At 40.9% G+C, this 23,850-nt stretch overlaps 1 pseudogene across 1 annotated transcript; it reads left to right on the forward strand.

Annotated features, from left to right (window-relative positions):
* Positions 1-18,362: 18,362 nt before the first annotated feature.
* LOC308693829 (olfactory receptor 52E8-like) lies at positions 18,363-22,065 on the forward strand (annotated as a pseudogene). Its single transcript has 2 exons — positions 18,363-18,547; positions 21,263-22,065. The product of its transcript is annotated as an olfactory receptor 52E8-like (transcript).
* Positions 22,066-23,850: the final 1,785 nt, after the last annotated feature.

A 23,850-nucleotide genomic window follows, 5' to 3' on the forward strand; every position in this document is an offset into this window, starting at 1 on the left:
GGCCATTGCCATATCAGAAACATTACTACAAGTGCTGGATCTATCCAGCTCAGGATCGAAAACACAATTTAAATCCCCAGCGAATAACAAATGATGTGTATCAAGCTTGGGAATTATTGAAAGGAGACTATTTGCAAACTGAACATCGTCCCAATTGGGAGCGTAAACATTAACTAAAACCACTGGGACTTGAAAAAGAGACCCAGAGACAATAATGTAACGGCCATTAGGGTCACAGATTGTGTCAGAAGGTATAAACTGTATTTTCTTATTAATTAAAATTGCCACACCTCTTGATCTGCTATTAAATTTGGAATGAAAAATTTGACTAACCCATATCTTACGAATTCTATTATGATCACCCAATCTTAAATGTGTTTCTTGTAAGAACAATATATCTGGTTTGAAAGATTTAAGGTGGGAGAAAACCTTAGCTCTTTTAACAGGACCATTTAAACCCCTGACATTCCATGTCATAAGTCTCACAGGATGGCCTCTATCTTCATCACCTATATTAACTGTATGATACATAAATTAAAAGTATGCATGGGTCTTGATCTAAAACAAATTGTAGCCATGGATTGTAAATGACAAAAATAAGATAACAGAAACCAGAAGTAAACAATCCTGCCAACCGCCCCTCCCTCCCTCCCACCCAACCAACCCCCAACCAAAAAACAAAAACAAAAAAAACTATTCCTAGATCTAAATCCCCAACTGAGGATGATCGCAGATAAAACATAGCCTAACGAAAAACTTCCAAAGAATGCGAACCAACAATTGAAGTCATGTACGAAGTAGGTGCAGCCCCCTTATTATAAAACTAGTTTCAAAAAGGTTTTATGCTATCCAGCCAGAAAAAGAGAGAGAGAATTTTTTTTTTTTTTTTTTTTTAATGTACGATATTTATAACCATAAGTCCAGCGCAACCTCGGGTTGGAACATAGTTACGGTATGAATTTTTTTTTATTTTTTTTTTTTATTTTTTTTTATTAGAGTCTATGAAACCGTATGAATTATTTATTTATTTATTTTTTTTTTTTCTTACCCGAGGGGCAAAAGGAGTGTCTTTGCACACTATTCTTCACCCCAATTAGAACGGTAGAACTCATTGGCTTCTTCTGGCGTGCTGAACAAGTGTGTTTTCCCTTCGTGAGTAACACGGAGACTCGCAGGGTACAAGAGACCAAATCTAACTCCCTTTTCGTAGAGCCGAGACTTTGCTGAAGATATTTTGATCCATGTTTTCATATCTTGTGTGTGTCTCAGATGTTTGTTTTTCTCTTTCACTGGTTGTCTGTGTTGTGAACTTCACCAATCTGTGTTTTTGGACTTTTCCGTTGTTAGGATAGTACACTAGATAGGCTGGGCTGTTCTTGTCGTAGCCTATAAAAACACCTTGTTCGCATCTTGAGTCCAGTTTGCTTTTCTCTTGTTTGTAAGCAAAACAGATTGATCCAAATTTCTGCATTTTTGAAACATCTGGCTTTTTGCCTATGAATAACTCGTATGGTGTTTTCTTTGTACATCTACTGTGACACCGATTTCTCACGTAGGCTGATGTTTGCATTGCGTAGTTCCACAACTCGTCTGGTAGCTCACTCTCTATCAGCAAGCATCTGCTCATATCAAAAAGTGTTCTCCATCCTCTCTCCGCTGTGCCATTCTGATGTGGCGAATAAGGTGCAGATGTTTCATGTCTAATCTTATTCCTTGTCAACAGCGTTTGGAAATCTCGACTCATGAATTCAGTGCCGTTATCTGAACGAATGCACTTGATTTCTCCAAAAGGTGCAATGTCAGCTAAAAACTTTTCAGTAGCTTGTATTGTGTCTCCTTTAGTTTTCAAGAAGTACACAAACATAGTACCTGAATAGTCATCTGTGAACGACTGTGCATATCGGTGTCCTTCTTTGCTCTGTGTTGGCATGGGACCGGCCAGATCCGTGTAAATCAGTTCAAGAGGTTTCTTTGCCTTTCTGTCTGGCTCCCGGTTTCTTGTCTGCGTGAATTTTCCTTTTGTACACACTTCACATAACTGTTCCTGTCTCATTTTGTTTCCTCTTATCTCCATGCCTCTTACTACACCTTGTAGCTTCTGTACATCTTCATGGTTACAATGTCCCAAAATTTCATGCCATGTAAATCATGACACACTTTGCACTGGTCAACGCCCTCTTCTAGTGTTGGCAAATAGTACAAGTTTCCACTTTCATGGATATCAAACCTGCTTCCATTTTTGGTAATCAAGTGGCTGTCTCCTCTTTTGAAAATGACTGTTGCTCTTCCATTTGTTGCTCTAGCTACCGAGAAAATGTCATGGGGATATGAAGGCATGTATAGTGCGTCCCGTAGCTGTGCAGTGTGCTGTTTTCCATCGTCATCTATGAGATAAATCACTGCCGTTCCTCTTTGTTGCGCCATTCCACTGCACTTCGTTCCGTCGGCTAATTCCACTGAATGGTTCTCTGGTTGAAATGAGCTATCAAAACTTCTGTATTTTGTGATGTCACTAACAATATGAGATGTCGCTCCAGCGTCTACCATGATGCCTTTCATCTTCACTTTGTTCTGTGGTTTTTCTGAGTGTTCAGCTTTGAAGAGATGGTCTTGGTCATTATCGTGTTCGTCTGTAACCTTTCTGATGCCATCTTGGTCGCCCTTTTTCTTGCACAGGAACTCCGCGTGTGTACTATTTTTACAATGATTGCACCACACTCTCTTGTAACATTTTCTCGGTTTGTGTCCCTTTATTCCACATTTGTAACATGTCACATTTGTGTCTTCCTCTTTTCTTTCTTTAGTGTGGTACCTGACAGGACCTTTTCCTTGTCTCGTCTGTGTCTTCATCACATTATATGTGGATTCAGATCCTTTCATTTTTTCCGCCTCTTCGTAAATCCGCAGTCTTCTCTTAAAATCTGTGAACGTAACGTCGTCCTCATTCTGTGTTATGTGGATGGCTAGCGGCTTGAAAAAATCTGGTAATCCACGGAGAATCATTGCTATGGTTAATCCATCACTCATGGCTTCACCTGCATCTCTCAGTGCTGTGATGATGTTTTCTGCTCTTATCAAGTAGTCAGTAACACTCTCGTTGTCTGCCATGCGTAGCTTAGTTAAGGATGTGTACATATTTATAATCCGTGGCTTGCTTTTCCCTGAATAATGCTCTTTCGGTATTTTAAGGGCTTTCCTGCCATCGTCAGCAGCTTCATGTCTTATCAGTGATAGGCTTTTATCATCTATCAGTCTTACAAGTTCAGCATAACAATCAGCATTCTTCCGTCTGTCTTCAGCTAGCTGTTCTGCGTTAGCATCAGTGGGCTCATGCAAAATAGTCTCTTTTAACTTTAGAGTGTGTAAACAGCTTAAGAATCTCGTTTCCCAAAGATCATATTTATCTTCGGATCCATCAAACAAAGATTGTGTTGCTAGGACTCCTACCGCTCTGTTTACCACTCTGTTTGCCATTTTCGCCGACTTTTCTTCTTATGTCACTTCAGTTTAAGCTTCATCGCTAGCTTCATAGAACGCGTAATACGTCGCGTCTGTCTTACTCACGCTCGTTTGTTTCCGTGCCTGGGCCCATAACCTGTTGAGCATCCGAGTGCGCAATTCACCCTCACTCGCGTGCAGGAAAAACAAACAAAACGCTGTTCAGTGCTGTTTATCCTCTTGGCAGGATTTTTATTTAGCAAGCTTCACTTGAACATAACATCAGTTCACTATTTTCTCAACTTAGAAGCATGTGACGTAAAACTTAACGTCATCACGTACATAACCGTATACCTCCAAATAAAACAATACAGGTAGTCAATACCGTACTACAATGTATAAGGGTGCAATACGTTTAACACTAACGTTATAGAGGAGACCTTAACATTGCATCAGTCATCAATACTATTTATTTCTAGAGGATAAGAGTGCAGACATTATAGTCAAAGTGTGGTATAGGAGAAAGTGGTAGAGGAGGAAATCAAATCAAACCTGAAATGATTCCCTTACAATAATTTCAGGGAATCTCTCCTCAACCACCACCAGTGGTTATTATATTTGAGGAAATCACGGGATCCGGCCAAATTATTGAATACAGAATGATGCACTTAAAATGTATCCAGAACGTATTTACGGTGAAGAGGGAATCAGTGTGGTTACTGTTAAGTGTTCTTGACCCAGATAGTGTTGCCTATTATAGACGAGCACGAAAACACGTCAAAAACACTGCCAAATAAAGTTTCGACCAGATTGTGAACCTACTCCGGCGGAGTCTGTGCTCGTCTATAGGCAACGCCATGGTAATGCATGTTGGTAGATTGGCACCTGTCGAATTTTCTTTTTGTTGAAAGCCCAGATAAAAGTAAAAAGCTACTATTTTGTGTAGATTTATGTCCGAGGCAGTTCGATTTCACAAGTGCATTTCTTTACACAGACACAGACACACACACACACACAAAAAAAATCAGAATTGGAAACACGCCCTATGCACCAGTGGACGCGCGCCGTTATGAGTGCACACACACGCAACTTCTACAGAAGACTGTATTCTGGTAATGTTTCGACTTTATTCTCGAAACGTTTCGACTTTAATCTCGAAAAGTTTGACTTTAATCTCGAAACGTTTCGACTTTAATCTCGAACTACTAGAATTTTTATTTTTTACAGATTTTTTTTTTAACGTTGCGTTTCAGGGCTTCCGTAGAAAACTGAAGTCTGAAGTTAAAAAGTGTTTCTTAAATGTCTGTGGCGTCCTCAAGTGGCGAGCTCCGTGATTGCATCATTAGAAAATAGCGTTGTATAATGATGAGTCCAAAAGATGGAATACATTTTCCCAAGAGATCCACCGGAATAGCCTCCGAGCAGGGCTTCTTTTAAATTCTAGAAAAAAAAAAAATTTAGTACAAAGTAAAACATTTTTATCAATACATGATATGGGGAACTGCCCATAATGCCTCAGTGCCCCTGACGTCTTACGTCATTACAGCGTGCCGTGCGTATGTTGCTCATCAATCACTTATCTAGCTTCGAGTGCAATAACACAAAAATGAGCGAAGAAAGCGAAAATACACAGTCATCCTCAGAACCAGTGCCAGAAGAGCTAACAACGAGACGTGGGTCAGCTTCTTTAGCCTGGAGATGGTTTGGTTTTGACAAAAAAGACAAGCAACAAACGTCGCCCATCTGTAGAATTTGTCGCAAGCAGATCGCCGTAAAGCAGAGCGCCACAACCAACCTCTTCCATCATCTCCGTACCACGCACAAAGCACAGTTTGAAGAGTATGAAAGGCTTCGTGCTGAAGAAAACAGCACTGCTGCTACAAACATGGTACAAAAAAAAAGACACAACAGACCTTGGCAGAAACATTCACAAAGAAAACACCATATGACAAAAAAAGCGAAAAGTGGAAAACGATTACAAACTCTTTTACTAATAGAGTACTGTTTGCAAAGCACAAAGTTAATTTATTACGTACATATATTGTACTGAAAAAGCACTGTTCTTGTATTACAATAAATATTTAGTACAGTAACTTGGTTCATGTTTAAATCAATAATGTCTCATATCTTTATGTACTAGTAATTCTATACAATAATAGGTCAAATGCAGCAAGTCAAAAGACCAACTGGACCTTCTTTGCCACTTTGCACATATTTCTTTGAAGGATTGCAAAAATATCGTCTGAACATCGATATCGAGATATTGAAAAAAAAATATCGAGATATTAATTTTTGTTAATATCTCCCATCCCTACTTGCGGGTGTCATCGATGGATATTGCTTATATTGGATAGCATCCTCGATGTCGGATTAATTTAGCAAGGTGATCTACGGTGAAGGTTAACATCACGATAACAATGAAGGGGTGAGTGGAACGGTCAAGGTTGCCTCTCATGCCAGTGACGTCACGGACCGTTGAAGCTCAAGATGGCTGTGCCCTAGTAACAAAACAACAAACTAACATCACTGTTTTCCCCCCTTGTAACTACTTCAGCAGTTTTAAGTGTCCTACCACAAATAAAAATAACACGTCTGTTATATCACCTTTACTTCCTATTTCGTTTCAGTTTCCCTTTAACAGTGTTAGCGGAGTCAATATAACAGAACACTACTATGAGTTTAACTTTCCAGTATAACTCGTTCTGAATGGTTTTAGAGGTACTCTTAAAAACAGTGGTGTGCTCAAGATGTTCCTGCATGATAGTGTCAAGGGAAGCAATAAAATCCACAAGACCTCTAAAAACACTGGGATTGTCGGAGGTTTCCTGATGCGTTTGCTTAACTGACACAGACTCACAAGCTTTGCTGACACGGAATGATATAGCATTGTCCGGAACTACATTCACGTAGCGTAAAATCAAGCGAGGCAGTCTCATATCTGCCCATATGAGCGCTTGAGTGTTAAAAGTAGGTCACGTGTCCACCTCACCGTGCCCACACCTACTCACTGCCCGCTCTGTCACACGGCCTCTCACGACGGGGCATGTTTTAAATGTAAGTCCTGTGCCCGCCCTCGAGCGCTCACACATACTAATGAACATTTCGCCCCCGATGCATCCCTCGCGCGTCGCGCCTCACACTATATGTTCCCCGTCCAAGCTACCGGGACACTGTGTGTAAAACGGCCAGCTATCGCTACGTGCGATCCGCCGTATCTAAGCACCAAGAGCGCGCGCGCTGCGCCCACCCCTCCGTTTCGAGCTCTCGAGCCCGCGACGCGCGGCGATCAGAGCCCGGAGGCCATTCTGCCCCTGGCTTCATACTCAAAAGCGTGGGAAGCTATTCCAGGCGCATCAGAATGGGTGCTAAGCACAGTAAAAAAAAGGCTATACTCTGCAGTTCGCTTGCCGCCCCCTGTGCTTTCAGGCGCGTACCGAGACGAGAGTGAATGGAGAAGTAGCACATCTACTTCGAGCAGAAATAGCTACACTTCTGTGCAAAGGGGCTATAGAACCGGTTTCCCCTTCTATGAGCGAGTCGGGCTTTTACAGCCGTTATTTCCTCGTTCCCAAGAAGGACGGAGCTCTCAGACCAATTTTGGATCTAAGACGTTTGAACAAGGCTCTTATGAGAAGACCATTCAAAATGCTCACAAAAAGGCAAATTCTCGCGCAAATTCGCCCGAGGGACTGGTTTATATCTCTCGATCTAAAAGACGCGTACTTTCAGATCCAGATAATACCCCGTCACAGGCCATTCTTGAGATTCGCCTTCGACGGTCAGGTATATCAGTACACCGTCCTGCCTTTCGGCCTGTCGTTGGCACCCCGTACATTTACGAAGTGCATGGACACGGCTCTCGCTCCCCTGAGGGGTCGGGGAATGTGAATTCTGAACTACTTGGACAATTGGCTAATTCTAGCACAGTCAGAGGCCGAACTCATCGCGCACATAACAGTGCTTCTAAGCCACCTGGACAGCCTGGGGCTCACGGTCAACTGAACCAAGAGCTCATTAGTGCCTAGTCAATCAACCTCTTTTCTGGGTTTGGATCTGGACACTGCGGCAATGACGGCCCGCCTGTCAACACAGCGCGCGCGCTGCATTCGACACCTGGCCGCGTCCTTCCAGCCGGGCAGCACCGTACCTCTCAAAACATTTCAGAGGATGCTGGGTTGTATGGCTTCAGCTGCAGCAGTGCTTCAGCTGGCTCTGTTACGTATGCACCCGCTACAACGCTGGCTGAATGCCCGAGTGCCTCACAGAGCCTGGGCTTCTGGCGGCATTCGAATCAGAGTGACTCAGAGCTGCGTTTCAGCACTGAAGCCCTGGTTAGCGGCCGACTGGTACCAGCGGGGAGTGACAAGGGGAGCCATCTCACACCGCAAAGTTATCTCGACGGACGCTTCCACCTCAGGTTGGGGCGCTCTTTTCGAGGGCAAACCGGTCTTTGGCCTGTGGTCAGACCAGGAGAAATGCCTCCACATAAACTGTTTGGAGATGATAGCGGTCGAGAACGCGCTCAAGCACTTCCTCCCATTCATACAGGATCACCATGTGCTAGTCCGCTCAGACAACATGTCCGTGGTATCCTATGTGAACCGACTGGGCGGTGTCAGATCCAGGAACCTGTGCAAGCTGACAGAACGCCTTCTCGTGTGGGCTCACCGCTCGTTGCGCTCACTGAGAGCTGCGCACGTGCCGGGCCACCTGAATGTCGGTCCAGACAGACTGTCCAGAGACATCATTCCCCCGAGAGAATGGTCCCTGCACCCCCAGACAGTCCAGTTTCTCTGGCGCCTATTCGGCAGAGCGGAGGTCGACCTCTTTGCGTCGAGAGACAACGCTCACTGCCCGAAATTTTTCAAGAAAAGCGAGGACGCGCTTTCCCAGACATGGCCCAGCCTCCCGCTGTGCGCTTTTCCCCCGATCTCCCTGTTACCACAGGTCATTACGAGGATCAGGGAAACGCACCACCCAGTGCTTCTTATAGCCCCGCGTTGGGAGAACCAAACCTGGTACCCAGAGCTAGTGAGGCTGTCGCACTCATCCCCATGGCCGATCCTGGTGAGAAAGGATCTCCTCTCTCAAGCCGGTGGATCGATCTGGCATCCCCATCCTGAACGATGGTCTCTGCATGCATGGGTATTTAACGGATACCCGTTGACCTGCCAGAAGGGGTCGTGAACACGATCACGCAGTCTAAATGGTCGGTGTTTTCTAAATGGTGCGCTACTAAGAGCTTGGATCCGCGCGCATGTGGGGTCCCAAGGGTGCTCTCCTTCCTACAAGAGCTGTTGGACAAGGGCAGGTCCCCTTCCACGCTCAAAGTGTATGTGGCGGCTATTGCAGCGTTCGCTGAGACGACGCGCGGCCAGGCAATAGGAAGGAACGAGCTTATTATCCGCTTCCTCAGAGGAGCTAGACGGATGAATCCCCCGCGGCCCCCCTCGGTTCCTATTTGGGATCTGTCCTTGGTCCTGGAGGTCCTGAAGGCTTTTCCCTTTGAATCGCTTGAATCCGTGGATTTAAAGTACCTGTCGCTCAAAACCGTTTTTCTGATAGCTCTGTCTTCAGTCAAACGAGTGGGTGATTTGCACGCGCTATCTGTTAGCCCTGCATGTCTTGAGTTCGGACCGAACGACTCGAAAGTCATTCTCAGACCGAGACACGGTTACATCCCCAAAGCGATTGGAACCCTTTTTAGGGCACAAATCATTTCCCTTTCGGCTCTGCCAGCATCCAATAATGGGGACAGTGATAACCTCCTATGCCCTGTCAGGGCGCTGAGAGTTTGCATCATGTGCTCCGCCGCTTTCAGGCGTTCCGAGCAGCTCTTTGTTTCCTTCGGCGGACGCACCGAGGGTCTCGCCGCCTCGAAACAGAGCCTGTCCAGGTGGATAGTGGACGCGATTGCAGCAGCTTATGCCTCCAAACACCTGCAGTGCCCTCTGGGTATCAGAGCCCACTCTACTAGAGGCATGGCCTCTTTGTGGGCCTGGTCCAGTGGAATTTCTATCCACGATATTTGTATGGCGGCGGGCTGGGCCTCCCCATCGACATTCGTGAGGTTTTATAACCTGGAAGTTCCCGTCTTACAGGCTAAATTGCTGTCAGTATAAGTGACATGTATGCTCTGCCCAGTCGCTTATGTGCAGACTACGTTCACATGCTGGCGATATTTCTGGTATGGTACTTAGGGTGAAGTGTTTTATACTCAGACCGGCTGGGCCGCTCTGTTTCTCATTCCCCGTTACGCGCTGTTAACCGGTGCTGGCCCGCGCTGCTGGCCGCCCGTCTTCCACTCTGTTGTGCGGGGGGTTATTCTCTTCGTAAAAGACTGATGATGTCGCTCTTTTCTTACCTTAATGTGTGCTTATGTACTGTGTGGGCTTGCGCTGCCGGCCCCACTGTTTTGCACTGATATATACTTATAGACCGGCCGCGCCGCTCTATTTTAAACACTGAGTGAAGTGCTTTGTACTGTGTTGGCCCATCTCTCCGACCGGCCACCTGTTCCAGCAGAATGTTTTTCCCCGGTCTCCCTGGGATTCATGTGCTGGATGCTCGGCGCGCACGGCGCTGACAAGGGATTCCCGTAGCGTAAGCAACTTACGCAATACGAGAGAACCTCTCGTAAGAGAACGTACTCGGTTACCTAATGTAACCTCGGTTCTCTCTAGAAGCGGGAACGAGTATTGCATAACCTGCCGTGTCGCGCCACGAGCTTTTGCACTTCAGACTACGAAAACCAGATATTCAGCCTGTGAGCCCTCGTTATATACACACTGGCCACACCCATCTTGACGGTTAGAAGGGTGTGGAGAGCGCGAAGCCCTCATTGGAGGCCACGTTTCACGAGGCTCACTGATAGGCTTAAGCAGTTGCCGCCGAGCAGCCAATGAGCACGCTTATACAGCCTGCCTTGGTCTGCCGGTTGCCGCACTGCGTTGACAATGAATACAAAATTAAGGATAATTTTTGGCTTCAGATCTTGAAGAACCGAGGTTACATTAGGTAACCGAGTACGTTTCCAACCTTTTACAGTGTGTGTATATATATACTAATCTTCTGTTTTTATTTTATTTTTATAAATACAATATACCTTACAAAATGCCCCATAAATTATAGCTCTAAAAGTAGTATTGGCCACTATTAAAACTGTTAAAAGAACTTTGTTGCTGAGACACATTAATGATCTATCAGTGTTCTCATTCAGTGATGTTGTAATGTTCAGTGTATTTCCCTGCTAATTAATGTTCTTTTTCTTTCTGGAGCGGTGTGAATGATGTTGTGGCAGCGGTTCAAGAGTATCAAGCTCAGTTACTGAGCAGCTTGAGGACTCAGTTACAAACAGTATTCAACAGACATGCAGGAAGTGAACTTCAGCAAGAAGCTTTGGGACTCTTTGACTCCTTTAAAGATCCATTTGCTGCCGTTTCAACATCATATAGACAGGACAGTGTCATAAAAAGAAAATTTCAATTTTGTGGAAGCAGAAGAGGTTACAGTTGGATTGGCAGCATGTTGTCAGAAAAGAGATAAACGAAGAGCTCTCGCCATAAAAAACAGATGTTTCCATTATATACCCCTGATAAAGAGTTTAGAACAGTTACTGTCTCATCCAAAAATCTTTGCCATGATAAATGGTGGATCCCAGAAATGCAGTGGTGGATATTTTTATGACATCATAGATGCTAAATGTCATATTCTCTAGTTTATTGCGTGAGTCCAAAAAGCACACACACCTCGGTGGCCTCTTCCAAGCCTCGCACTTATTGAACTACCCAACAATGCCCCCTCCTGGGCATAAACAGTACTCAGGATCTAAACCATGTAACATTATGTTATGTAGTACACGTTAGTTCCACTACATAGATTATCCCACACTGAACTCATGCTGTCACACCCTTTATTTTCTTCTAGACCCTCTGCTTTACAGATAATCCTTTATTCGGATGAAATCAAAATTTGCACATCCCCATGCGTCAAAGAATAAATTGCTCATGTTTTACTACACTTTGGGAAACATTAATCCAAAGTACAGGTCAAAATTAGCTTCAATTTGCCTTCTTGCCATTGCGAAGCAAAGTGAACTCTCAGAAGGTGGAGAAGATCGCATGAGGACCTGGTAAAGCTATATAATGGTGTGAAAATTCATCTTGCAAGTGGTGAATATGAAATATAGTCCGTGAGGCGGGCAGAAAATTGGTATCAAAAAGGGCACCAATTCTAATGTTTATTTTTCAAAACAGGCATGCCCCCTGACCACAAAAATGCATGATAGCAGTGCCATGTAGGTAGCTTAAGGTATGAAAATGACAAATTTTACATTTAAACTGAAAAAATATAATTATGCTAAATAAATCTCAACATTGATAAACTGTATTATATTGACATTTCTATTGCTTTAGATCTCTTTTATGATATATATATATATATATATATATATATATATATATATATATATATATATATATATATATATAATTAAATAAAGTAAAATAAAATCATAATATAGGCTCTTTAGGACAGAAAATATACAAAAAACTAAGGAAAATATAACACAATTTTGAAATTTTATTAACACAAAATAATATTTTGTGCAAATATGGTTCAATATACCGACATCTTTAGGAAAATATTTTCATGAACATCCACCTAGTTGGATATTAGCCCCAAGAAGAACTTTTAAAGAAAACTAAACCACAAGTCAAGTGTATCAAATCTTAGGGTGTACAAATGAGCAGCTTTAAGAACCTCTTAGTCACATACAGGTAACAAAGTTATTCAGTGTCTGTCCCAGATAGCAACATTGTTTTGGCCCAGATCCGGCCCACATCTGGAACTTGTGGAATGCAGATCTGGCCCACATGCAGCGTGGAATAATGGCACTTGGGTGCATCACTCCTGTTTGCCAGATCTGGGCCACAAGTAGGCCATAGCAATGCCACATATCAGCCAAGAGCAAAGAAATAAACCAGAACTGGACCTTATCTGAGCCGCAAAACCTGTGTATATTAAATATGGAGTCATTTCAGCCTTAATAAGCCTGTTAACAAGAAGAATCACTGAAGAAAAGACGAGAAAAGAAAAAGAGACGAGCAGAAACACAAGAACTACAACTGACTTCAGCCATAGTCTTAGATGAAATCAACTGAAGAGAAAAGAAGACATTAAATCTCTCAAGATCTCAGCAGAGGAGGATTAAACAACTCCACAAACAGCATTACCAGCTTCACTTATTACTAACCAGACTGACTTTATTTCTGTCAGACGCCTTCAGAAGTTCTTATTGAGAATTAACAGAGGTTTAACTCTAATGTGTTTCATTTGAAGTCACCATAACAGTGATTAGTGTTTCCACAAGTTGGGCTCTTAACTCTTATTATATCTTTTGTCTTTTTTGGCCGCTGTGACTGTGTTTGTCAAACACATTTGCAGCAGCAAAGAAAGCTAAAGTGAAATGAGATCAGGTGATGATTGTTACCTGTTGATGGATTTATAATCATCATAAAATAACCTGTTTCACTGATGTCTTTTGAATCTAACAATTGTGTTGTACCATTCATATTTCCACATCACAAACCCTGTTACTGCAGCATAAGATCCAGCAATATTATAACAGTCAGTTTAAATCTTTTAATAAACATGAGATCAACAACTAAGCTTATGCTGACACATACAGACATCAACAATCAGCGTATGAATCTCAACAATGGTGACAATCACAAATATTTAGATAAACAGATCAATTCAGAACATCACTGAAAAGCTACTAATTCACAAGAAAAACAACAGCAAAAAATAAAACCAAATATTTAGAATTAAACAAAATTATAGGACAATTCAGCTGCATAATTTATTCATGTTGCAATGCATGCTGGGAGTTTTGTACTATGCTGGTACCCAGCATGCATTGCAGCAAGGTACTTTTGATTGTCACCATCGTTGAGATTCATACGCTGATTGTTGATGTCTGTGTGTGTCATATTAAACTGACTTTTGCATGCTCATGTTTGTTAAAATCTAACTGATTGTTATAATATTGCTGGATCTCATGCTGCAATAACACAGGGTTTGTGACGTGACAATATTAATGGTACAACACAATTGTTAGATTATAAAAATCTCAGTGAATCAGGCTGTTTCATGATGATTATAAATCCATCAACAGGTAACCATCATCACCTGATCTCATTTCACTTTAGCTTTCTTTGCTGCTGCAAATGTGTTTGACAAACACACTGTCACAGCAGCCAAAAAAGACAAAAGATATAATAAGAGTTAAGAGCCCAACTTGTGGAAACACCGATCACTGTTATGGTGACTTTAAATGAAACACATTAGAGCTAAACCTCTGTTAATTCTCAATAAGAACTTCTGAAGACGTCTGACAGAAATAAAGTCAGTCTGGTTAGTAATAAGTGAAGCTGGTAATGCTGTTTGTGGAGTTGTTTAATCCTCTGCTGAGATCTTGAGAGATTTAATGTCTTCTCTTCAGTTGATTTCATCTAAGACTATGGCTGAAGTCAGTTGTAGTTCTTGTGTTTCTGCTCGTCTCTTTTTCTGTTCTCGTCTTTCCTTCAGTGATTCTGCTTGTTAACAGGCTTATTAACCCTCAGAGGTCGGAGATCACGCCGGCGTGATCTGCTCGCTTTTTTCCTTATGAGTTGAATTGAGACCCAAAATACTCTTTTGACTTTGATTTTACAAAACAAGTTTCATACATCAATCGATTCTGTTAAATGTGTATTATTTTTGTGTATACTCACAATAAAAACAAAGTGTTGTGCTTTTTGCCAAATAAAGAAAAATAAACGTGATGCGAGTTCTGCCTTCTATCTGCCAGTGTCGTCCATTCTGAAACGCGTCCGAAAATGAACAATAACTCAGCGAATACTCAGTCAAACAGGCAAACAGACATACAGGCATGAAGCTTGAATTCTCTTCTCTTAAATGAAGTAATTTATATAAAAAACAAATATTCTCATGTTGTGAAATCTGTATTAAAAGAGAGCGATTCCAGTCGACCTCATTAGAGCTAATTCAAATGTAATGTGACTCCGCCTACGGAGAGCGCGCGCTATTCAAACGCAAATGAATGAGGCAATCCAAGCAAACCTGTGAACGCCCACATATCAGTTTATTCAGATCATTACTTTAACACCGTCTCAGCAGCGCTGTGAGCAATAACAATAATGAAAAAAGTACCTCAGAAGTGCGGGTATATCGAGGAGCGAGCTGAGGAATACTGTAAGTTTTTTTTTCTTCTCACGTGAATCGGGTTTCTGTTTTTGATGAATGAACGGCAGAGATGCGCGCTGTTTACCACAGCTCGCAAAAAGACAGTTTAAATTTAAGTCGCGTGTGTGAATAAATGAGGATGTTTTAGCAAACTGTATTACTATGAGTAAAAATCGACTGAAATATGTTGAAATAAAATGTAGGCTATATGTTTGTATTTGTACGTAGCAATACGTATTAAACTGCAATTTTATATGCCCTAATATTTCATAAAAACAACGTTACAGTTAGGCGAAATATGAAAGACAACATTTTGTTGACTAGATTTGAGTACAGTTTTTACTGTAGAATATACTGCCACATAAGCTTTTGATGAAAAAAGTAGCCTACCTCAGAAGTGCGGGTATATCGAGGAGCGAGCTGAGGAATACTGTAAGTTTTTTTTTCTTCTCACGTGAATCGGGTTTCTGTTTTTGATGAATGAACGGCAGAGATGCGCGCTGTTTACCACAGCTCGCAAAAAGACAGTTTAAATTTAAATCGCGTGTGTGAATGAATGATGATGTTTTAGCAAACTGTATTACTATAGCCTACTGACATGAGTAAAAATCGACTGAAATATGTTGAAATAAAATGTAGGCTATTTGTATTATAAGTAATACGTATTAAACTGCAAATTAACATTTATATGCCCTAATATTTCATAAAAACAACGTTACAGTCAGGCGAAATATGAAAGACAACATTTTGTTGACTAGATTTGAGTACAGTTTTTACTGTAGAATATACTGAATATATATATCAAATAAGCTTTTGTTTAGCAATTTTTATATATATATATATAAAATAAAGTCATCAACTAAGATGTTAGCTGTTCCAATTTTGGCTATATTCAAACTAATGAATACATAGATAGGCCTAAAATGTAGGCCTATAATCTTTTTTTTTTTTACAAAGAAAGAGTACACTTCAAATATTGTTGAAATTTTAATTATTATTGTAATTGTAACCTTTTTAATAAAATAGCAAAACCTATTTACAAGATAGATGTAAGCAAAATCTTAAATGGTCAATATAAGTCGTCTTCAAATTTTTTGTCCTTGCATTGTGGCTCAGTCAGTCAGAGTCACACCTGAATGAATGGCTAATTATGCAGAGTCATTATGCATAATGGGTGGGACATTTTGTATTCCAAGGTGTAAACCACTCCTCGTTCACGCCCACTCGCATAATGGCTTTCCAAGCAAAACCTGTTTACATCAATTTAAATCAATGTATTGTTTTATCTGAACGATAAAGCAAGACTATTTTCACATAATTTTGAAGCCAGAACTCGAAGGAAGAACATCCATTTCTCAAAAGTCTTATTCATGCATATTTATTATGAGTTTTGAGGTCTTCTTTCAGCAACTTTCATTTTTAATTTTTTCAATAACCACGCATAAGCATTATTCTCTTAAAAATAAAAAAATATACATGCATGGTGATCACATATTTTGGTAGCCCTGTTTGTGCTATATAGAGTGAATTTACACCTTTGCCATTAACATGTTTATAAATAACTGAAAAAAGCACAAATGTCAGAGCATGTCAGAACACCTCCAGTGCCCAGAAAACACCTCAGACTCCAGAGGGTTAAGGCTGAAATGACGCCATATTTAATATACACAGGTTTTGCGGCTCAAATAAGGTCCAGTTCTGGTTTATTTCTTTGCTCTTGGCTGATATGTGGCATTGCTATGGCCTGCTTGTGGCCCAGATCTGGCAAACAGGAGTGATGCGCCCAAGTGCCATTATTCCACGCTACATGTGGGCCAGATCCGCATTCCACAAGTTCCAGATGTGGGCCGGATCTGGGCCGAAACAATGTTGCTATCTGGGTGTCATCATTATCTTAATCCCCACCAATGTCAATGTCACTTTCCATTACATCATTCTGCTCTCTGTTGTCACAATCCAGTTTGCATAGGTCTGTACACTTAAGACCATTAGCTAGACAGGTACACTTGGGAAGAGTGCATGTGCGTGTACATTTGCATGATATGAAGGCAAGTACTTCCTCTGGAGCTGCAGGGCCAATCATCCAGTCCACCTCCAGGTCGCCATTCTTAATCCACCCCTCTGGGTCCTCTTCAGTGCAATGAGTTAAACACTTGTTTTAAATTTTAGGCAGTTTCTTTTGAGGAGATCTCTCTTCCTGAGCCTTATACATATTTCTGCAAGCAGTAAATTAATTTGATGTTTATTGTCTTCCTTCAGGAGTGTAATATAGTAAATGTCTGCTTATGTGTGTTTCTGCATATGTGTGTGCATCTATTATAAAGATATCTCAAGCACCAGTACATGGACAGTCAACAAATGTACAATTTGGGCAATTAGCATTCACTTCACTTGTTGTTTAGTTATCCATGGTAATTAGCATACAATGAATTGACTTGATAGATTAATCAATAATTGTATAATATATTGTTACATGGAAGCATATACTGAATGGTCTTCAGTTTAAAACAATGAGTGAAATCTGTACACCACTATGTTTTATGCAGAAAAATAATCATAATAACTATATTATTGAAACAAGTTAAAGTTTTGACAATATTCCAACCTAGATATCACCAAGTATAAATGTTTTGGTACCAAAAATAATGAATTAAAGAAATAACTGACTTTACGTGGAATTCGACAAATTTTGGGAGGGTCATACATAAAATTGGTGATTTTTGTACCTTAAGCTACCCACTAAGAATTGCTATCATGCATTTTTGTGGTCCAGGGACATCCCTCTGTTGAATAAAAAAGAGCAACATTGGTGCCCTCTTATGATACTAATTTCTGAAATTTGGGGGTCTGAGTTGTGTGGATTTAAAGAGGGCGTAGGCTTTGCGTACAGTAAATGCAGACATTGTGAATGTTCTTTTGAGGACATGCACATGTTTTTTAATGAAGATAACTTTGAGCAAAGGACACTAGAAAGACATATTCGACAGTGCAGTGACATTGAGAAAGCCAGCACTGAGTATCTCAGGAACAGCCTTAAAACTACATACGGAATAAACCGAAGGAGCAAAGTAATGGATTTCCCTGCCTTCAATTTAATCCAACAAACACCTCAAGGTATAATGCATGTCATTCTTGAGGGCATTGCTCCCTTGGAAATTAAGTGTATGTCAAAACAATTGGTTCTTTTGGGACAACTGGACCTATTACTTTCACAAGCAATTTGTCTTAATTGAATTTTTAAATACCTGAACAGACACAAACCTATAAATAGAAGATGACTAACAAAACAAAATCATACAAAATTTGTATTTGTCATATGAAATTAGAATTTGTGGGTAGTATTATTCTTAAAATTAGCACAAATATCTAATTGAACATGCACAAAAACTTGCACTTTATAACTGTCACTTGTTTCTAGTAAAATTTACCTCAAAATGAGTTAAAATGTACTTGTCAAGACCGAAGAAGACCAATTTTCTTATATTAAGATTTTAAGTCTGTGCAATGCATTTTATAAGACTTTTTATCTTTCATGGCAAAAAACAAGATGTATTTTCTAGAAATAAGTTTTTTTTTTTTTTCTTGTCCCGGTGGTCCCAGTGCTGGTGGTCCCAGTGCCGGTGGTCCCGAGTCTGGTGGTCCCAATTCCGGTGGTCCCGAGTCCGGTGGCTCATAACATGGAGACCATCCCGGAGGTGACTACCGTCCCTGACGCAACGCCCAGGCGTCTTGCTCTGCCCGCGCCGCCCAGGCGTCTTGCTCTGCACGCGCCGCCAGGCGTCCTGCTCTGCCGGCCCCGCCCGAGCTGCTCGCACTGCCTGCGCCATCCCAGCGATCCATCACTTCTGCTGATCCAGAGACTGTTCACATCACATCTGCCGAGCCTGTGTCTTCGGACAAGATGGCCGCCGCCGAGCCTGTTCACGTCACGCCTGCCAAGCCTGGGTCTTCGGACAAGATGGCCGCCGCCGAGACTGTTCACGTCACGTCTGCCGAGCCTGTGTCTTCGGACAAGATGGTCGCCGCCGAGACTGTTCACGTCACGTCTGCCGAGCCTGTGTCTTCGGAGAAGATGACCGCCGCCGAACCTGTGTCTTCAGACAAGATGGCCGCCGCTTAGTCGGTGGTCTCTGTTCCTGAGCCGGTGGTGTCGGTTCCTGAGCCGGTGGTGTCGGTTCCTGAGCCGGTGGTGTCTGTTCCTGAGCCGGTGGTGTCTGTTCCAGTTCCTGAGCCGGTGGTGTCTGTTCCTGAGCCGGTGGTGTCTGTTCCTGAGCCGGTGGTGTCTGTTCCAGTTCCTGAGCCGGTGGTGTCTATTCCAGTTCCTGAGTCGGTGGTGTCTGTTCCAGTTCCTTAGCCGGTGGTGTCTCCGCCCTGGCCACCCGAGGGGTCGTCTCCGCCCTGGCCGTCCGAAGGAAAGTCTCCGTCCTGGTCGCCCGAGGGAGAGTCTCCGCCCTGGCCGCCCGATGGACTGTCGTTTCAGCCCTGGCCGCTTGCACGTCCTACTCCGCCCTGGCCGCCCGATGGGTCATCTGCTTCACCCTGGTCACCTGATGGACTGTCGTCTCCGCCCTGGTCACCAGATAAACTGTCACCCCTTGTCCCCGTTTCCCTCCATGGACCTGGCCCCCCATCCCTCCCCCTGATCCTCCACCATTCTGTACTCACCATTGCTGTTCTGTGAACAGAGAGATCCTGTCATTGTTGTAGCAAATTCTAAGTCCTCAAATCGGGTCTCGAAGAAATCTCTCAGGAGTCGAAGTTCCAGGTGTCAGAAGAAGTAACTTTATTGACAAGCAACAAAGTGAGATGCAGCTGTTCATCTGATCTGCAATGGTCAGAACCTCAGGTTTTATACCTTTTCTTATCACTAGGTACCAAGACCAAGAGAAATGTAACTCAAACATGTTAAATTTAAACTAAAATGAATCTAAACAGTTAATTTTAAAAGACATTTCAGTGAAATAGAATATTTGCTCATAAAGCAAAATTCTAAAAAGCTTTCTTAACTCAGAATGAAGTTACAGATTTAATGATCTGGATCAATGGATCCATTATGAACTATTCCGCATTGCAAACAAATAGAGGCAGGACATGTTATGTCCATCAGTTAATTCTGGAAAAATATAGGATTTTAGGATAGGTAATTAATGATTAAATAGCATATCAGTAGCTATGGCTATTCCCATGGCAAGAGCTTGGGTTAATTTTAAAATAATGACATTGTTTGAATCAAAATATTAAATTATTGATATTTGTGTTAAGGATAAAAATGAAAGATTATAGAACTTGGTTGGTTAGATTTTATTACAAAGATCCTTAAATAGATCTTACTAAGTAAAACAATTGCCTGCTTGAATTAAAAGCTAACAAAATAAGGTTAAGAAAAATGGTTAATCAGCAGTTATCAGCCTGTTAAAGGCCTCATAGATCAATGCGATTCAAAATCTAGAGAAAGGATACTTAAACTTGACTCAAGGTCTACTAGAGTTATAAAGGCAATGTACTATGGTATATTAAGTCTTTATTGAAAATAGAAATTAGATTGATTGAAGATAGAATGTTGGGAAGAAGATGAAGAAGATGAGAAGATGGTATGTGTATGTAGTAACGTTGGAAACAGGTGGTATTTTAATTACAGCTTAGGATGCTGATTGAAGGAGTATTTGACAGATATTATAAAGTAAAAGATGGAACATGGTATGATAAGAGAAATCAGGTGGTATTAAAGTCACTGACTTATAATAGGATGATTTGGTAAAGGTAAATTAGATTGCAGGTAAGTCATGCGGGTATGGAATAATTAATTAGAGTAATTAAAATTCCAGCTATTTGGTCGTGTTTGATTACGACCAGAGAGGGGAATTGTGGTGGATTTTAATTAATCAACATTAATTAATCAACTAACATTTGTTTTTCTTGCAGGAATAACATTCATATGCTTTTAATGTGTCAAAACTCTTTGGGGAAAAACTTGTGACTTTGAGTAGTGTCTATGGGTAAAAATAACACAGTTATGGGAAGTAAAACTAGACAGTCTGTTAGAATCTTATGACTAACGAATTAAGTCATCGTTAGAACCTTGTGATAAGTAATCACAAGATTAGAGTTTTCTTTACCTAGTAACAGAGGGGTTTGCATATGAAGAACCAATCAAATAGTGGGGAAATTATGTAATGCAGTATGACATTTAAGTCATACCTCTTTGCTATAAAAACTGTTGTATATGTGTTTTTCGGTGGGATTCTCAATGGAATTTGTCTGAGATCCTCCGGCCTTGCTTCTTGGGAGAGATTCCCTGAGAACTGCTCGGGAAGATCTCCCGGCCGTGATTAAAGCATTTAAAGGACAATTGCAGGTCTGTTTGTCAATTTATTCCTGCGCAGGAAGCTAGTTTAGTTAAGAAAACTAGTTAGGAAATCGAGTCAGAAAGCTGGTGATCTATAAAGTGGGGACGTCAGGAACGAGACCCAAAAGATAGAGCCAGGTAGTCCGGTGATCTATAAAGTGGGGACGTTTAGGACGAGACCCAAAAGATAGAGCCAGGTAATAGGTTTAGGGAAAAATATCCACGACACAGTCCAATGTACATTCTAGTGTCTGCTTTGGCAGTTGTCGACATCATTGTACCCACTGCCATTATCCCAGCAATGCTTCTTGGTTTCCTCTTTGACTTGAATGAAATATCTTTTAACCGGATGTTTGACACAAATGTTTGTTACTCATTTCTTTTCTTCTGTAGAATCCACCATACTTTTAGCTATGGCTTTTGATCGCTTTGTGGCCATTTGCAAACCATTACATAACACTGAAATCATGAACTCAGCCATGTTTATGAAACTGCTTATTTTTACATTGATCAGAAGTGGCACTATAATGTTTGCACTGGTTGCTTTGGCTTCACTTTTGTCTTTTTGTGGGTCTAATGTTATCCATCATTGCTACTGTGACCACATGGCTCTTGTTAGCTTGGCCTGTGATTCAATAAGAAAAAATAATGCAATGGGATTTGTGATAATCTGTTTTGTAGGAATTGACATATCTGTTATTTTCTTCTCTTATGTAAAAATCTTGCATGTTGTGTTGGGGGCTGCAGCTGGAGAGGATCATTGGAAAGCCTTTCATACCTGTGGTACACACTTAATGGTTATGATGTGTTTTTACTTTGTGGGGAGTATTACCTTTCTATCACGAAATCTTCACATTCCAATCCCAATCGATGTAAATACCTTTCTGGGTGTTACGTATATAGTATTTCCTGCAAGTGTCAATCCAATCATTTATGTTGTGTGAACAAAAGAAATAAGGAATGCTTTAATGAAAATTTTCAAAATAAATCTAAATAAAGTTTCCATTGTAAAGGTTTCAACGATAAAGGTTTAAGTGTCTGGAAAGTCATTCAATTTGACACTTTGTCTATTAATTTCAAAAATAGAAATAGAAATATTTGTAGACCTATAAAGAGACTTTCATTGTCAGAAATAGTGATCATTGCCAATAAATCATGTTAACCCTCTGGGGTCTGGGGTGTTTTGGGGGCCCTTGAGATGTTCTGACATGCCCTGACATTTGTGCTTTTTTCAGTTGCTTATAAACATATCAATGGCAAAGGTGTAAATTCACTCTATAAAGCACAAACAGGACTTCCATAATATGTGAGCCACATGTATGTACATGTTTTCATTTTTGAGAGAATAATGTTTATGCATGGTTATCGAAAAAACTAAAAATTAAAGTTTCTGAAATAAGGCCACAAAACACATACTAAATATGTGTTCATTCATTCTTCAAAATGATGTGAAAATCATCCTGCCTAATCATTCACATAAAACGATACATTGATTTTAGTTTTGTGAAACACTTTTAGTTTGGAAAGCCAATATGCAGATGGGGCGTAAACGCTCCAACAGCATCATGCATATTTAGTAGTTCACACCTGGTGAGACTACGTCCCTGCATACTTAATGAGCCATTCATTCAGGTGTGTCACCTATAGCTAACTTAAATATACAAGCTTCATAAAAATTCAGGAGAATTTTTTTCATCATTCTAGGAGAAAATTTCAGATGGCATTTAGAGGCTTTTGCATCTGAACTCTTCATATATACACACACATATATATATGCATGCACATACATACTTTATAATCTTTTCAAAACTAGTCAACGTCTTTCAGAACAAAAAGTATGTCAAAAAGTATACATTTTATCATACGTATTTCAAAGTAAAGGATTCATTAGTTAGTTGATGACTTTATTTTTGACAAAACACATACAGTATATATTCCTCATCTCAGTATAGCAATAGAGTTTGCTAAAAGCTGTTCATTCAATACAGCAGTATTTGAAAACTGATCATATTTTGTAAAATTACATTTATATTTGCATTTATGTCAAAACCTAGACACTTTTAAACATCAAAAGGGCATTTATTAATATGTATTCATGTCAAAATGACAAATAAACAGATTTTCCTATTCAATTTTGCATGGAAACGCTTCCAAGACGCTTGCGTGTCGCGTGAAAAATAGGCGTTGGTTCTATTTCTAGAATGCACGCGTTTTCCACGCGGCTCGTGCCACGCCTGAGACGCCGTCTCACACAGGCAGTGTGCAAACTCTAAACTGTTAACATGGGAGCCAAAATAAAAACGGACACGCCACGCAGCTGAGATGCTTACGCTACGCATCCAATGTTTCACCGGCCTTATCCAGCGGATGTGGGCGTTTCACAGGTTTGTATGGATCGCCTCACATTTGCGTTTGAATAGCGCGGTCTCCGTAGGCGGAGTCACATTAAAACTTTATTAGCTGAGATGAGAACGACTCATGGATTAAATGGATTAAATGGATACTCTGTAATAAATTGATTTTTTTCTATAAAATTGAAGTTTCAATGAAAATTGAAAAAAAAATGGAAATGTGTGCTTGTAGCTTCAAGGTTACATATATCTTACCTGCTAACAATCAAGTTGTTGGTTTACGTCTAAAATGGAGGGATCAGGAAGTAGTTACTAATATTACAAACAATTCAAAAACAATCCTGTTTTATTACAGTTAGGTGCAAACGAACAATTAAAAAGTAGGAGCAAACATTATCATCAGCCTCTTTTCACAAGTAAGATATGGATTTGGCAAAATGTATTCAGTAATTATATATGGGTAGTATT

This window comes from Scardinius erythrophthalmus (genome assembly GCF_964197995.2).
Source record: "Scardinius erythrophthalmus genome assembly, chromosome: 7".
Taxonomy (NCBI): Eukaryota; Metazoa; Chordata; class Actinopteri; order Cypriniformes; family Leuciscidae; genus Scardinius; species Scardinius erythrophthalmus.